Below are 16,821 nucleotides of genomic sequence, written 5' to 3' on the forward strand. Positions count from 1 at the left end.
CGGCGATCTTACCAACTGTGCCCCCCCCCCCACCCCCCACGAGAGCACAATAGTTGCAACACATCACAGTGGACAATAAAGTGCAATGTTAACAAGTTTAGTAATCGAGAGATATTAAGGTTTTAGTTATTAATAATAAGTTTATAACCTTGTAAGTGATATTTTAAACCTATTGATTATCATTCCCAGGATGGATTAAATGTTGTTCAGCTATTTAGATTTTACGAGGAAGTAAGTAACGCATCAGTATATTGATATAAATTGAGTGTGTACCTACAGTGGGGTTTGCTGGTTTTTAAGGGAAGCAATATTCGAGTTTCTGGGGTAAAAATATTCCCCAGGAATAAATGTAAATTACGAATATATTTTTTTAAATATCGATGGGAGACTTAAATCTATGGAAGTATTTTTATTTAGTTTTATTAATTAAAAAAACGATTTATGATGGAAATGTCTTTAAAAATTCCCGTTATGTTATCTCATATATATATATATATATATATATATATATATATATATATATATATATATCATTAATTTGCATATATTGTTATTAACACCCATAAGTAATAGATACACCGATGAGCCAAAACATTATGACCACCTACCTAATATGAAGTTGGTCTTCCACGTGCAGTCAAAACAGCTCGTACCCGGCGAGGCATGGACGCTACAAGATTTCTAAATGTGTCTTGTGGTATCTGGTACCAATACGTAACCAGCAGATCCTTTTAACTCCTGTTAAGGTCCGTGGTTGAGACGCCGCAGATCGGAGTTGCTGTTCCAACACAAACCACAGATGCTCGATGGGATTGATGTCTCGGGAATTTGGAGGCCAGGGTAATACTTGGAAGTCTTTCTCATGTTCCGCGAACCAGTCTCGAACAATCCGGGCGGTGTGGCATGGTGCATTATCCTGCTGAAAGACGGCACCGCCAGAGGGGAAGACCGTTGCCATGAAAGGGTGTACCTGGTCGGCAATGATGTTTAGGTATTGTATTGTATATTCATGTCGCTAGATGGCACCCAGACATACGTCTATCTCCACCTGTGTACTCTGTTGGAAAATAAATTCAGTATTCTGACCCGAACAGTGTAAATGTGTATGTGTTGTGTAGTGTAATGTGAAGTCAGGTCACTTTTCCACCAGGGGGCAGCCACCACATGGGTAAATGCAACCCGGCGCTCATCCCTGGCACGTAAAGCCAGGCCTGGATCTAATAAATCTGTCAGTGCAATCCGGCACTATAATCCCGCACCCACCAGCAGTAGTGCAAGGGTGATGGTTGCCAGCAATCCCGCTCCCAGGCTGCTCAGACCTGGGAGCCAGCCAAAAAAATATATTAAAAATAAATATTAAAAAAATAATAATAATGATGATGTTTAAATAGGTGGTAGACGTCAGAGTGTCCGGCACATAGATGACTAGACCCAGAACATTGCCGAAAGCATGACACCGCCATGTAGAAATTGTTGAGAAGACCGAGGGAGGCGCCTCCGTAGCCAAGTGGGAAGGAGAAGCAGTGCGTAGCACACGCTTCTTGATCAGACCGCGGTTCGAGCCCGTCACCACCAAATACGAAGGATGCGGAAAGGTCAGGGAATGACCACCGCATATCCCGGAGCAATATGGCCTTAGTTGCTAATACTCCTAATAACAAACAAACAAGACCGAGGGTGGTTGCGCTCTCTATACCCAGCGACAGGGATATAATTTAATTGTAAATATGTATACAGTATACTGAATTGTTTTAATGTGGGAAACATAAGTTTGTTAGATAGTAGAAACATACCTCCCCGACGGTAGGGGAGGTAATATGACCCCAAGGTATAATATATACCTTGGGTCGCCGTCTAATATATCTTATTAGATATATTAGACGGCGACCTGAGCTAAGTGCCACAATTAAAGATGCATTTTAAATCAAGTGTAATGTAATATGTATAAGGTGACCTTAACGTAGATAAGCCTTTGGCGCTGGTAATATTAATGGTACGGAGGTTGTAGAGAAAATGAAATGTCCGAGAATGTTATCAGTGAAATATTTTCCATAATATAAACATCGCTTCGAAGTCATTGTGTAAGAAATTCAGGATTAGAGTGGGGAAGGAGGTGGAGGGATATCATTGATGTTAACGACAAAAAGGCTGGACATTCGAGTTGATCCAAATTACCTACACGATACAAACGCAAATTTTACATAAATAAAAATTTGCATTTTCTGAGAAATAATAGAATGACGTCGAGAATATATATCGGGGAGGAATTTATCAGAAAAATCAATAAACTTTAGGCTGAGCTCCTGTATACTGATAGAATTCAATGAAAAAAAATATATATATAATAATAATAAAGAATTTCCAATTGAAGCGAGTTAAATTAGATATGCAGGTCATGCAATTAACGTTATCTTTCCTTAATTAGAAAATTTCCAAAAGCAAATAGAACTACTAAATAGAGTATTCAATTTATGGTGAATGCAAACACTATTAAAGAAGTTTTTCCCAACTTTTTACTTTGAGAAAAAACATCAAACACGATGCTATTACTTCAAGATGCTTCACAGAATTCTCCAAGATGTGTCGCTGAATTAAAAAAAAAAAAAAAAAATATCAAACTTAGGTGTTTAAAGAGTCAAAATCTAATCAAGGTGTTATTCAATGTTTATTGAAGCATTTATCAAACATATATTTGGGGAAAACTCAAGTTTCACTTTCATATTTGATGTCCCCTTCTCATAGAAAGGATGACCTTACTTTATATTATTAACGAAATCAAACTTTATTAATGATTCAAGGACTTCAGCTAATCATGACGGAGGAAACCAGTTAGTTAATGCCTGCAGTGTGTTACATTTCAGGAACATTAGCAAATGCGAATCAAGAACATTTCGTTTCTGCGCATCCGCCACATTGTCATTTATTCCTCCAATCAGCGCACGGAAACAAACAATATACAGTGCTTAAGCTACAAGATGCGAAAATAATAACGGTTGCATTCTATTGGTTCGATTTTAATGAAATTTTGAATGGTTCTATAGGTTTTTTTAAAAGATCCAAATATAAAATTTTATGAAATTCAGCCCCTAGGTTGTTGTTGCTTGTTATTTGATTTTTAGGAGCATTAGCAACTAAGGCCATATTGCTCCGGGATATGCGGTGGTCATTCCCTGACCTTTCTGCATCTTCCGTATTTGGTGGTGACGGGCTCGAACTCCGGTCTAATCAAGAAGCGTGTGCTACGCACTGCTGCTCCTTCCCACCTGGCTATAGAGGCGCCTCAGCCCCTAGGAGTTGAGGTATTAATAAATAATAAATTTTCTGTTTATACTCCGGGACGACCACACGGTCAGAGGAATTCACAAGGTAGAGGGAATACAAGAAACAGCACCGGATTCAGCAGTCACGGGTTTGAACGCGGGTCACTCAAGGCACGTGTACTTGTGCACCCGCGTGCCTGACTACTCGGCGACGGCAGCCTATTACATGCGGACGGACATGTGAAAATAGCAGACGCTTAATGCATATGCAAACGCGTCTAAAAAGCCGTTAACTGAGTAGCATGGCTACGTATACATTACATGAAGACCAAGTAATCTTTGTTCTTTTCCTGTAGACTAATCCCATCAATGCGGGAGGAATTTATATTGGCGCGTTTCTATTTTCTTTTCCTTCTAAAATCAATTACTCTAATCTATTTATACATATCTATATTTATCCATATAAGTGTATTTCAATTTAGGACAATATTCCTGATGGTAAAACAGATTTTCACTTTGAAGGTCGCATTTTTAATACCATTCACGGCTTACTTATATTTCCACTCCCTTCAAATCTTACGTTTCAAAATTTATTGTATATTTAAGTGCCTCTTTCTCAACTCATTCTTCTTATGTATATTTATTCTTACTGAAGTTTATACGAGTTTTCCAGTGTTTTCAAGCCTCAGTGCACATTTACACTTCATGAACTACAGTCATTTCTTACCTAACCATTTGCCAAGAGATTCCCTTCATATGGGAAATGTCACTGCCATCTGCATCACCCGCGGGGAAAGACCCAGGAGGCATAGCACAGCCATATTCACTGCGATGTTTTTCCTCAATGGGATATTGTGCCATTTCCTATTTACATCTCTAACTTCCTTAGTCTTTGAGAATTTCTTCAATGGAATTTCTTCTACCTTTATTTAACTTGATGTATTGCTGCAAACTTGTAATTTGTCCTACTAACTGCCAAACCATAATCTTGCACGATTTTCCAAGAACATTCCCAAGATATGGATTATCCGAAATTGGCAAAGAATTAAGGGAAAATTTTTTTCCTATGGTAAAGTAATTTCAGTTTGAACATCGCATTTTTATGACTCGCAGTAGCTTCGTTTTGTGCCGCTCGGGGGTACCACAGTAGTTAAAAATCACCGTCCTTCCACACAGGTTGGAAAAGTCCCGGGTTCGAATCCCGTCACTGATGCCAAGAATTTTTACGAGCTTTTTCACAGAGTGGCTGAGCTAGCTGGCCTTCTGATGAGGATTGCAGAGTTCCCCCCCCCCGAAAATTTGTCCAGAAAACCAACCGAAGAATAAACGTTGGCAGACACAATATACTGAAGCTTCAATCTTAACAGGATTGAAATCCAGGGCATTTCCATACGATGTGGAAGGAAAATCGTAACCGCTGTACAGAGATGAAACTATGAATTACAGACCAAGAAGTTAGGAGGTTCGGACACTCTGCCACGAAAGGGTGTCAAATACCCCTTTGAAATATAACAGCCTCAACTGCTCGAGCCTCGCGGGTTGGTAGACCTGGTCGTATGATATTTTTAGACTATCTACGAAGATTCTCAGTTTGGTTACAAAGGGCTAAGGTCAAAAGATCCTTTCTCTCGGGAAACACACTGCCGAAAAACTAGTGTAATACAACTTGGAAAATTCTGTATACTCGGGTTGTTACCCATAAGGAATAAGTGTGTTATACCGATTGGTTATCATCTACGTAATATCTATTACTGATCGTATGATTTTTTTTTTAACAGATAACAGACATCGGAGACAAAAAATTAGTTACTCGTGGTATTTAGGGCAGCATATAACAGATTGAGAGGCGTATGTTCCACGCCTGTTTGCTTACAGCACTGAAATTAAAGCACAAGGTTAACCTGTTTTCTCTTCACAGATATACAACTGTGAATGAAAAATCAAGGGTTCCCACCACGAAAGATGGGATGTAGGAAAGGTGTTAGTGAGTGGCAAAAGAAAAGAACACTTTGCAGGATTAACGGACATCCTGCTAAAGAAATAGCTGAATTTGCTAGTGTTTCAGAAATAAGAGCAATAAGTTTTTAAAAAATGGTGCAAGTTAAAATCAATCTGCGGCAGAATTGCTGCAAACAGTTAACCAAGGACCTCATCAGCCCATGTCTGAGAGATTACTGCGAAGAGATATAACATGGATATCTGGAGTATGGTTCCTCCCGAAAAAAAAAAAAAAAAGACCAATATTAACAACTACGCATAAAAACCCTGGCTAATATGGGCTAAAAGGCGTAAAAAGTGGACCTGATGAATGGAAAGCTGTGATGTAGTCTCACAAGAGAAGCAATGAAGCATTTCATCCAGTGTGTGTGCAAGGTATCGTAAAACCTGGTATTTGGGGCCAATGATGCTTCGAGGATATTTTAACTGTTATGAACTGGGTCTCCTACTTGAAATTGCAACCAGGATGAATCAGGCTGACTATAGAACTATTCTGGATGACCAGGTTGTGCCTTTTTTTGCTGAACATTTGAGACTCGTTATTTCGATATTTCTGTGTTTCAGGATGGCAAGTGTCCGGTTTACAGGGCTGCACTGTTTTAAACTGGCATAAGGAAACAGAGGTAATGCTAGGGCATTTAAATCTTATAGAGAAGGTATCTTAAACGGAGAGAGTGAAAACACAACAGCATCCAACAAAACCTGAATGAATTGCGAGCTCAATCGTTTTCAAGACTGTCATAGTATAAGGGATCTAGTTGTGCCTGTAATTACGTAGAAGTGAGACTGATACTGGTTGTCTGCTACTATAAAAAAAAAAAAAAAAAACTGCTGTTTCTTTCTTTTAAACTACAATCACATTACTTAAATATATTTAAAGTTGGTCTACACTGCAAAGTTTAGGAATTACTATAAGAAACAATTTTATAATACAGGATGTACGTCAGACACATGAAGTAGGTCACGGACCTTGTTTGCATAGAAGACCGGTTCTACAATTAATTTCAATATTGTGAATTCGGATTGATGTCAGACTGCGGCTGTTTTTTGTAATTAATAAAAAAAAAAAAAAACAGCCTAAAAATAACTAAAAATATTATAATGAAAGAAGTAAGCGGGTAACTTTCGTATATTATGCGTTTTTTTGTTTTTTTTTACCCTGCAGTCTCGGACTGCTAACTCTATAAATTCAGTCGTACTAATTCTACAAGAACAAATTTTGTACGCAATTAATGCACTTATGGTCTCCAGCATGTCAGTCCGCATGTTATAACTCAACTGTAGTGGACAGATTTTCTTGAAAATCTGTATTTGGTTATCACAAGAAGGTTTGTTCCAGCAATCCAAAATTTCATTAACATTTTTTTTAGTATATGTCTGCTTATTATTTTTTACTTTTTATTATTAGGAGCGTTAGCGTAAAGCGCCTATTGTCTTCACTGTCCAACCCAACGTAATAACTTGCCTACCAGTGGACGGATTTTCGTATTAAAATTTTATCTGAAAGGAAAAGACTGCGTTCCATCTACATTGAAAAGTGGCAAAGAGATTGGAATACCTCAGATCTTGGTAGTGTAACGAGAGAATTTTTACCTTTAGTTAGAGAGTTCAAGAAGAAAGAAATTTTATGGTTTTCTCCAGGATCGCACGGCACATTCCTGCTGTCGGGTCATGGCAGCATTAATAGTAAACTGTTTAAACTAGGACTGTCTCGTACTGCACTTTGTCTGTGTGGGGCTGAAGAGAACATGGATCATATCTTATTTGATTGTCACTATTTGGACTATAGACAAGAACTTCAACTTACTGCAGGACACTTCACTAGTGAAAATAAACCTTTTCTTGTTCGATCTCAGGTTGTATTTAATGCTCTTAATACATTTGCTACACGTGTCTTCAAAAGGAGAGATGAACTTCGATCAGTTAACCCAAGATAGACTGTTGTTCTTATGGCTCTTTGTACCTCAGAGTTGGTGTACAGAAAAGTGACTTTAACTATTAGTTCTCACAGTGACTTGTATTAGATGTTAACAATGTTATTTTTATATATTAGAACTACTGGATTTCTACTGCCTCTGAAGATTCTACTTTTTGTTCCTTGGTAATACCACTCCAGTGGATTATCCTTTTGGACTTGTATTGTTTAGTGAACTGTTGAAGCCAACTTCAGACTTGATATTGATTGTATACAGTACATATATTTGTTAATGATGAATCTTTCCCTATTAATAGTTTGATGGGGTGAAATTTGGTCCATGATATTTGGACTCTTTCCTCAACGAAGAAAAGAATGTCTTGAGGAGCTTTCGTTGTTTGCTGATCCTGATATCAGGATGAGTCTTTTGGTAAGATGCCAGGCGCCATCACGATGACAGCAGAGCACAAAAACACTACAACACACGTGACCGATTATGCTAATGGAGGAACCCTGGGGTCCGCAACAACTACACTTAAATACTTATAAAAATTTTATACAGTATTTGGCTCTTTTATAAAGACTTGAAGAGCCGTCCCAAATTTCTTTAGAATCAAACCAACAGAAGTTCGGTTATTATTATTATTTTCATACATATCATATAGACCAAGGAAAGTTATTATACCACTACTGTAATAAAACAAATTGTGTGTTTTTATGTATTTGTAATTACGTAATTCAATTTTTGTTGTTATCGTAGGGTTTTAAGAGCATCAGCGACTAAAGCCATATTGCTCCGTAAATTGCGTGTATTCTGTGGTCGATTTTCTGTTTGCTGGACGAAACACCCGAGTTTTCGAGGCCCATGCTGCCCTCGCTTGAACCCGAATAACTCATCCACGTTGTGAAAAAGGCCCATAAAAATCCTTCCCATCATGAACGGTACTCTAACTCCGGTCTTTTCCACTCGGTGTGGGGGGGGCGGCGATTTACCAACTATACCAACACCAGAGCAATTCTAGTTTTCTTAAGGGTTCACTTACCATTACGCGTACCAAGTCTGCGCGGTATCGTCACCGTTCTCCCCCCACCGGGTGGAAAAGACCCCGGTACGAATCCCGTCGATGACGCTAGGAACTTTAATGGGCTTTTTTTCACTCCGTGGCTGAGTTAGTCGGTCTCAGGCGTAGATAGTAAAGTTTCCCCCCCAGAAACTGAGGTTTTTTCGTCCAGAAAACAGGCAAATCGACAAGAGAACACACGCAATTTACAGACAAAATACATATATGGGTATATATTAGAAATAATGGGTGGCTCTAATATAATAATTTGATTTCATTTTTGATTTGTTACGCGTACCATGAGCTAAGGATCTATAACAAAGGCTATCCACATACCATACATTGTAGCTGGAGCGCTGGATATTGTTTTTTACTGTAGGCTCATTGGAAGAGTGAATTTCAATATGGCGATTGCGCAGAAACAAAATATTGTCGGTTCGCGCTTAAAATTCGCTGCTTTTTGATAGTGTTTGTTTTTTTTTTTTTTTTTTTTTTTTTTGTTATTACCAGTTTGCTAAATACATAAGTCACGAATAATTATTATTTGCTCATTATACCAATCACAACAATCATTAAGTATCTGTTATATTTCAATTGTTATTAAATCCAAGAAGGAAAAAAGTAAAATTGCATTACGAAAGCGTTAACAGTATACTAGAAGTGTTTAATGCATGCATTAAATCACAGAGCCTGGAATACGCGTTGCATTTCAGACGCTCCTGATTACAAAATATTGTAAAATGGTGTGAATATCACGAATATTGGGAGTTACGTGCAGCGAAGCAAAAACTCATACAATTTAGTAAATCAATAAGTAATCAATTAGCAACAAGATAATCACTTTCTCTTATTAATTAGAGAAAAAGAAAAAATTCAATTAATTTAAGAAATTAATAAAAATTGCATGTGCCTGAAACATAATGCACTCCGTACATTGTCTAACTTTTTTTTTTTTTTTTAACTACTAAAAACGGTATTTGTCGAAAGTTCAAAGACTAGTGTCATTCACTTCTATAGCGAATGGGAAACCCCCCCGGAAAACATTCGTGCACAGAGGCGACTGCGCCCAAAACCTGACATCGGCATTTAATGCGGAACATTACACGATATAAGTTACCGCACCATGCGAAGAACCTACAAAGAATGCACTACGGGAATAGGAGACTTTTACGGAAGCCGCTGATGCTGGACCCCACCCGGAAAACACGGCTGCATTGGAGTCAGGAATGAGAAGTATGGGCGCAGGAGGATTACACACAAGTCAACAGTTTTAGGTGTGTGTTAATCGCCAAAAAAAATTAAGAATGAATCAGTACAGTGTGCCTGTATTCTCCGGCCGTTTTGTTGGACAATAAACCATCGTTTCCGGGAGAAAAAACCATGCAACTATTGCCTGAGTCAGTGTAAAAAAATATCCATAAAAATTCCTCGCGTCATTGATGGGATTCGTGCGTACACACTTGTGTGCACGCATGAAGCAAACCACTCGAGACACTGGAACCATTCTATTAATCACCAATAGTAGAAGTTGATGGAGCCGACAATGATGTGGAGTGTGTTATCTGATATATCCTTGGTCCCCTGATCCCAGTGGAAGCCCCATGAACGTTAGAGTGTAGAGAATCAGGTACACCCGGAAATGTTATATGATTACCTTTATGAACAAGGGGGTACTTTCAACATGGCAAATTCAACCATTCACAACGCCAGAGCACATACTGTTCAAACAGTAGTTTGAAGAGTATCTGCTTTGGCCAGCACAATCCTAGGAACTCAATTCAACTGTGCATCTGTGGGACAGACTGGAACGGTGTGCTTGTTAGCAGAGTTCTCTGCCCGTACTACCCCGGGAATTCAGGAGTTTTGTTACATGAATGATTCAATATTTCCCGCGTAACTTTTCAACAAAATGTTGAAAAGTTGTAAACGAAACAGCTTTCTCATTAGCTAAAATGCATCAGTAAATATACACAGCTAAACTATTTAAAACTAATTTTATGCACAACACATATGCTGGCCACTACTGCCAATTCTTGACTGGTTCGGTTACATTATAAGATATTAGGTTCGCGATTTGTCGCTTGCACGGAGAGGTGCGAGTTCAAATCCATCGGATAGTGGAAGGCTTTTTAAGGATCCGCTCAATCATTGCTGTAGTCAGCCGATCTCGGATAGGTAGGGAAGGAGCAGGGTCCTTCATCCCGTGAATTATTCCTGGTTTTCAGCCCGCACAACATGAAATTGGCCTGTAAATATAAACTTGCTCAGGCGTTATTCACTATATGAATTAATGCACTGTGGCCAAAGTAGGCAATATGCCAAAAAAAAAAAAAAAAAAAAAAAAACCATCCTAAACCAACTTCAGATAATACACATTGCGCTACAACATGTCTAAGATTCTCAGAAACACACACACACACACACAAAAAAAAATAATAATAAATAAATAATAATAAAATAAAATAAGTAACCTGGGCATAAAATTCAAAATGTACCTGATTAACAGAGGCGAAACTATAAATTCTTCCACGCTCCCTTCGCCAGACTGCCGAACAGCCTGATGTGACCTTTAATAACTGTGCTAATCCAGACGTCATGCCCTCCAACTCCTCTGGCAACCCCGGTAGCGGGCATGATGATATGGTGGTTTCGCCATTGATGATTAGCCCCTCTGAACATTATGTTGAGCTAAAAAAGATGGATATTTTTTTTTTTTATCTACGAAGTTAGTAAAATTATTCAAATAACTGTAGGAATATTCTTTAATTCATCTGAATTTATTTTATATATATTTTAATTTTTAATTGTTCGTCGACTCAGAAAACCAAAAGGTAGGGTTAACAGCTCTTTAACGAATATGAACAAATTTTATATATTAATGGTCTAACGAATATGATATGAATTTCAACACATTATTTTATACAAGCAGATATTCCTAAAAATAGAAAATTACAAAAAAAAATTGAAACATTTCGTGGACAAAAATAGTTTGAAAATTGCGGAAATGAGATTTTAAAGCGTATTTTCATTTTTATTTCAGCGAGCATAACGAAATATGTTTAGATTTTTAGTTCTGGTTCGATTCCAATGTAATATCCGGGAGGCTTTTTTTTTAAATATTTGTTTCTGATAAAATACAACTGAAATTTAACATTTTTGAATCTCCTGTTGACACAAACGACTTAAAAAAGGTACACGAAGAGGTTTTTCTCTTAAATGTACGTAAAATTCATGGAATGGCAGAATAGTACAAACATGAAACTCAGTTTAGTTCGCTCGTACAGCTTGCAATTATACGTATTGATCCCCCAAGATTTTACGCGTTAAATTTTAAGTGCACGTTAGTAATTACTTGTTTTATTCGACACGATAACTTATCTCCTTTCCCGAAAGCTTTGAACAAACACTCCACTCGACTCAGTCGCCATGTTAATATGCGTAAAAGCTATTACGCATTCAACGTATCTGATAATTTTATTGGCGTTGTACACAAGACCTTTAATAGGTTTCCCTACACAATTTTTAATCTCATCAAAATATTATTTAAACTGTAATTGTTTCTTCTAATTCGCCCCTGCGGATATAGAAGTTATGGTAACAACATTATCTTTCATTTTTATTTAACCAGGTGGAAACAAACCGCTCCGAGAACTGTGCTTACATTGCTAGGTCACATGAGACGTTGTTAAACATCAAATTAAAGTACTGAGTAAACATCAAGTTAGAGGTAAACTATGCAACCCGCGAAACGACCAACTTAACCACAACTTAAAAAATAAAATAAAATAAATCAGTCGTTGAGGTCGACGTTCAAGAGGAACTTTAACTTTCTTCAATATCGGTCGGAGACGAGAGTCGAACCAAGACCATGTTCATAGGAAGAACGTCAACTGTAACCGGTGCTCGGACTGGAAAATGTTAACACCTGAAACGTCGATAGTTGACAACAAAAGCAACATTTTTTGCCAAAAACTTATCCAAATTATTTACACCAGTTCTTAATTCTTATTAAATGAGAATACGCTAGAAACGGTAATTAGTAATAACCGTCTTAACTTTTTTAGAAAGTATTTTTTTTTTTCTGTAAGTTTAACAACCGAACACTTTGGGCTTAATTTTAAAAGTCAATTTACCAACCGGAACTGCTGGGCTTTTTATGCGCAGCTGTTAACATTGATGTTTTTCGGGGAAACCCCACTCCAGATATCCACGTTATGTAACCCTCTTCCCAGTAATCGCTCAGACATCGGCTGATGAGATCTTTGGTATTTGGAATACTGTGTCTGAGCATGGAGACCTCATCTAAAAAAAGACTAAGTTTCTTGAAAACGACAAATTGTATGGTGAGATGGGCAAAACTGCGCCCGTACGAAAATAAGACTTCGATTATGATGGGCTTGGTAACAAAGCATCTTAGAGGGAACCTGACTGAGGCTTATAAGGCTCTGAGAGGAGTTACTAAAATGAATGAAGGTGAAATTTTCCCAGTTATAAAGAATTCCAGAACTAGGGAACATAAATTAAAATTACAGGGTAAGTGTTTTAGACTGGATTGTAAAAAGTTTTCTTTTAGCCAGCGAGTTGTTGATTACTGCTGGAACAAGTTGCCTCCGCAGGTAGGCAATTTGTTCCAGTAATTGAGACTGAGAATTTGGTAAAGATCAATGGATAAATACATATGTGAGGAGGGCAGCGCACAATTTTTCTATTTTCTTATCTGCTTTTTCCTTTTTTTTTGGGGTGCAGCAAAAGCCTGTAATTTCCTTATTGTCATTAGCCAATATATGGCTAATACTAATATTGTGAGCGAGAGGTTTACGGTTGGTTGGTCGGTATAGGGTTTAGGCGCATCAGCAATTACAGACATATTAAATGTTTGTAGTTGCCGATTAAGTGTTTAATATGTCTATAGTTGGCGTATGTTCCATAAAAAAATTTAATTCTGGTGACTTGGCTGGCCAATTTTAATGCTCTACCGTTCTGTCGTGTTCCTTGTTATTCCTGTATTTCAGGATACGGCTGTCATCCTGGAATACAGGAGTCGAAATGACGAGTGTCTCAACTTTTCAGCAAAAGGCACAACCTGGTCATCTAGAATATTTCTATAGTCAGCCAAATTCATCCTGGTTGGTATTTCAAGCAAGGGACCACCTTCGTAATAGTTAAAACATCCCCAAAGAATAACTGACCCACCAGCAGCTTGTACTTAACTTGAACACATTCTAGATGAAATGCTTCACTGCTTCTTCTGGAATTCAGTGCCTGGCATCATTCGAGTATAGGCAAAATTTGGATTCGTTACACCACATCACAGCTTTCTAATTATCAGCAGTCAGTTTTTATGCCTTCTAGCCCATATGGCCCGGCTTTTTTATGCGCAGTTGTTAACAATGTTTTTTGGAGGAACTCTACTCCAGATATCCATGTTATGTAACCCCTTTCGCAGTAATTTCTCAGACATCGGCTGATGAGGTTCTTAGTTAACTGTTTTCAGCAATTTTAGTCTTGTTTCTAATCATTTTTCATTTACTAAACGCGATATTCGTCACCGAGCACGATGACTTGTCACAGACTTTCGACCACAGTTCTGCCGCTGAATTCTGGTTGATGTCAACTTGTACCTTTCCTGAAAAACTCTTCTTCCTGACACACTAGCAAATCCAGCTACTTTTTTAGCAGAATGTCCTTTAAACCTGCCAAATTCTATCACTCCCTTTTATTGCTCAACATCTTTTCTACGTCTCGTCTTTCGTAGTGAAACCCTTGCTTCTTCATTGACAGCAAGTACAACTGCAAACACAGAAAACGGGCTAACTTTAATCTAATTTCAGTGCTGTAAACAAACAAGCGTAAAAGACAAGTATAGCAATCTGTTCAAGTGTTCAAAAAAATGTCCTAAATACCACGAGTGATTAATTTTTTTGTCCGGTGTGCATACCCGTAATACTAAAGTAGCAGTTGTCATGATTTTTGAGCTCTCTCTCTATATTCAAGGTAGAGCTGTCTTCAGCGACTAAGGCCATATGGCTCCGCGTGTACTGTCTGTAAATTATGTGTGTTCTGTGGTAGATTTTTTGTTTTGCTGGACGAAAAACCCTAGTTTCCGGGAGAAAAAACCATGCTACCTCACGTGAAACAAACCTAAATCAGCCAAGTTGTGAAAAAGGGCCATAAAAATTTCTCTCGTCATGACTCGAACCTAGGTCTTTTCCACCCGGTGTGGGGAGGCCGGCGATTCTACCAACTGTGCTACCCACGAGGGCTCCGGGTATAGCAAAGCATCCACTTACGACTATCACAAACAATGTTCCTCTAATGTTGGACTGAAACTTCCACAGCAGAAATGACGTGCCCACAACTTGGCTCTGTCACTTATAGGCAATTCCAGGACAGCCTTCATATACGCACTGCAAAACTTTCTGCCAACTATGTTATGCTTCACCTGGTTCGGACAGATATAGATGGAAAATTGCAGAAAGAATATGGACATAACTTTCACATTCGTTATTAGCTATAAACAAACTGAAAAACCAAAATAAACCGATTATACGAATGTTACAGGGCTCCTATCAATCACAGTATTGATACGTGCTTATGTATTAGCTATAAAAGTCGCAAAAACACAAAACCTTCAGCTGTCGTCATAATACTGACATTGGAAAAACTCCAAAGACGCCGTTGGGTTCAGTACACAAAATATTCATTAGAAACAATTACATACAGTATAAACAATCTTTTCTGTTGCGTAATGCAATTATGAGGACTAGGCAAAATGGATCTATGAATTCATATCTCCTAGAAATCGCACAGCGCAGGCTCCTGAATTCTCATCCAAATAAATTTAAAAAGGGACCTCAGATAGTTTTTCAAATAGGTTTCTCCTGAATAATCAGAGTACTTGTAAGGAAAAAAGGTTAGCGAAGCATTTGTTAAATAAAACACACAGTCAAATTATGCTTCCCTTCTTTTGTGCAGTTTTTCGTGTGTTATTTATTAAATTAAGATCAGAAACGTCAGAAGGTGGTAGGATTCTCTGACACGCCAGTCTTTCTTCATAGTGAAGACATTCCCAAATGGAGTAACCACCGCGGTGTTCGGACCTGAATTCCATTGAGGATGTATAGGATGCTCTCGGCCAAGAATCAGGAAAAAAAAAGAGCTTCTCAGAAAAAAGATCAGGAAAAAAAAGAGCTCAAAGAAACAAAAAACTACAAAGGCAAATTTTTTGCTCGTTTTAATTCTATGTAAATGTGTTGTGGGAGCGGCAACATATTAAATAGGATTATTCTAAACTAATAACTTAAAGCACACGAGAATATAATTAGTTTATCTTTTATTGTGTTGTTGGTGCTTAATTGATTGACAGAAAAAATATTATTTTTACGTTTTTGTCCAATATACAAAATAAGAGCCTTCACTTTAACATCACTTGGACTATTGAACACTCATTACCAGCGCGAGCAAGTTGTGGGCGTTGCCTGGCTGTCTAGGGTTATCATATCACTTATTAAACTCTGTTGGATATTCATTTTCAGATACGTATCAACTTATTTGCATATTTCCGAAACGACAGGCTGACAACATACGATCGACCGTAGCCAAGTGGTCAAAGTCGAAACAGAAGATACATGCCACGTGTGTTGCTGTATCACGTGTTCTAATCCCTGTGATACCACAAAATACGGTATTATTATTATTGAAGTCTATCTTATATGCTTCTCTGACCATAAGTGGCCTTCCGAGAGACAAAAAAAGTCTACAAATGAACGTCCATACCAAATTTCATTGACTTGTATCAATCATCTTGCAAACTATTGCACTTACGCCGATTTTTTTTGCACACCAGTCTTTATCAGAGACAAAATAATGCTGTTTATCCAACTCTTCCTTAAATTTGTATATATTAAAATTTTCCTTAATTTCCCGAAATTCTTACCACGAATTTCAACTGCCAGACTTTTCAATCAGTCGCAGATGTTTGTATTCACGTATCTGCATTTTCTAATCCGTCCAAACATTTTTCAACTAAGAATGCAGCGAAAACAAAAATAAATAAATATATATACAATATATACTTAGTTTATTTACCATCGCAGAGTAGCGAAATGTTGAAGTTCTTCGCGGGAAACAAATTTTCGTCATTATATTCCGAGATCCGCTTGTAACTGCTCTTCGACACTCATAAAATCTCCTTACGCCGCCACATATATCTCTTTATTACTAGTGTGCATTCTGCAGGCATCAATTTTGGTTGTTCGTACGCTTAATAATACCTTACAACCGCGTATTATTCATAGGCGAGTGTATGTACGATAGACATTTAAGCCTTATTAACTTTTCTTTATAGCTTGCGCGGAAGCAGCGATATATTCAAATGCGCGCCCGGTATAATACTTGTACGGACAAGGGACCTTGAAATTCATAACATCTCTCTGCTCCGGCAATGAGATAACCCTTCATTCTGCATGCAGGTTGCTATGGCGACGGACGACTGCAGGCTAGTCTAGTGAATTTTGCTACTATAGGCGGCGTGCGTGAGCTCAACAAAAGTAGTTGTTACACATTATGGAGAGGGCCAAGCAAAAAT

The 16,821-nt window shown here is 37.9% G+C and overlaps 1 long non-coding RNA gene across 1 annotated transcript in view; it reads right to left on the reverse strand.

Annotated features, from left to right (window-relative positions):
• LOC150088654 (uncharacterized) overlaps positions 1-16,582 on the reverse strand; it is a 116,910-nt gene extending 100,328 nt beyond the window's left edge. Inside the window, exons 1-2 of the long non-coding RNA XR_016546796.1 lie at positions 16,323-16,582; positions 10,730-10,922 (exon numbers count right to left, since the gene is read on the reverse strand). This is a non-coding gene — a long non-coding RNA (uncharacterized LOC150088654). The remainder of the gene's footprint in view (positions 1-10,729; positions 10,923-16,322) is intronic.
• Between the last annotated feature and the right edge of the window lie 239 nt (positions 16,583-16,821).

This window comes from Mastigoproctus giganteus, chromosome 3 (assembly GCF_048544385.1).
Source record: "Mastigoproctus giganteus isolate SK-2022 chromosome 3, ASM4854438v1, whole genome shotgun sequence".
Lineage (NCBI taxonomy): Eukaryota > Metazoa > Arthropoda > Arachnida > Uropygi > Thelyphonidae > Mastigoproctus > Mastigoproctus giganteus.